Genomic DNA, 826 nt, shown 5'->3' with positions numbered 1-826 from the left:
TAGACAAAGAATTTTAACACACAATAATAAGGCCAGCTACCTAAGTAAAATTTAGGATTCACTTTAAGATATGGGTCATAAAATAAATTAGGTTTGTAAACGCTTTGTAAAACTGTCTGCAGAGTGAATAAAGATAAACTTTCATCATGAGGAGAACCGCAAGATGCAATAAACATGGCCCTCTCGAGACAGGAAAAGAATATTGGAAAATGGTGCGTGATGTGCGCATGCGAAGAATCGAAATAAAGGAAAGGATGGCCTGGTTGTGGTACGAAGGATGTACAAACGCTCCCTTGGCATTTGATATTTTTGATTTGCATTTCTTATTCGCAATGAAAATACATTCTGCAACAGGGCCTTTTGAAGATTGGGGAGTTAAATACTTTGAAGAATAAGGATAATGGAATAAAGTCAATAATTTATGTTATACAATCTGTTTTTATTTACTCTTCATACAATTTTTCTATGCTTTAAATTAAGGCATACAATCATCCCAGGTAAAACTACAATCTAAACGCTCGAGTGAACTATTTACTAAGTCGTGTATCGCTAATGCTACTAATTCTGTGGAGAGATGATTATATATGCAATGCGAACCAAGAAGATCCGCTACAGTACTAGGTGTGATATTCGAAATTTTACCGCTTTCAAAAGCCCCTGTAATCTCATTCAAAAAACTATTACGAGTACGTATCGTAGTAGTATAATGATCATCAGCGAGCGTTAGATAGGAACATATACACGATTCTAATTTTAAAAGTTTTTCAAAACACTGCCTCTTAAAAGCAATGCTATTTTTTCCTGATGTTATTTTTATTGCCCGGTC

The sequence above is a fragment of the Cephus cinctus genome, unplaced genomic scaffold (genome assembly GCF_000341935.2).
Source record: "Cephus cinctus unplaced genomic scaffold, Ccin1 Ccin1_scaffold0137, whole genome shotgun sequence".
Lineage (NCBI taxonomy): Eukaryota > Metazoa > Arthropoda > Insecta > Hymenoptera > Cephidae > Cephus > Cephus cinctus.
This window is presented reverse-complemented; position numbering follows the sequence as displayed.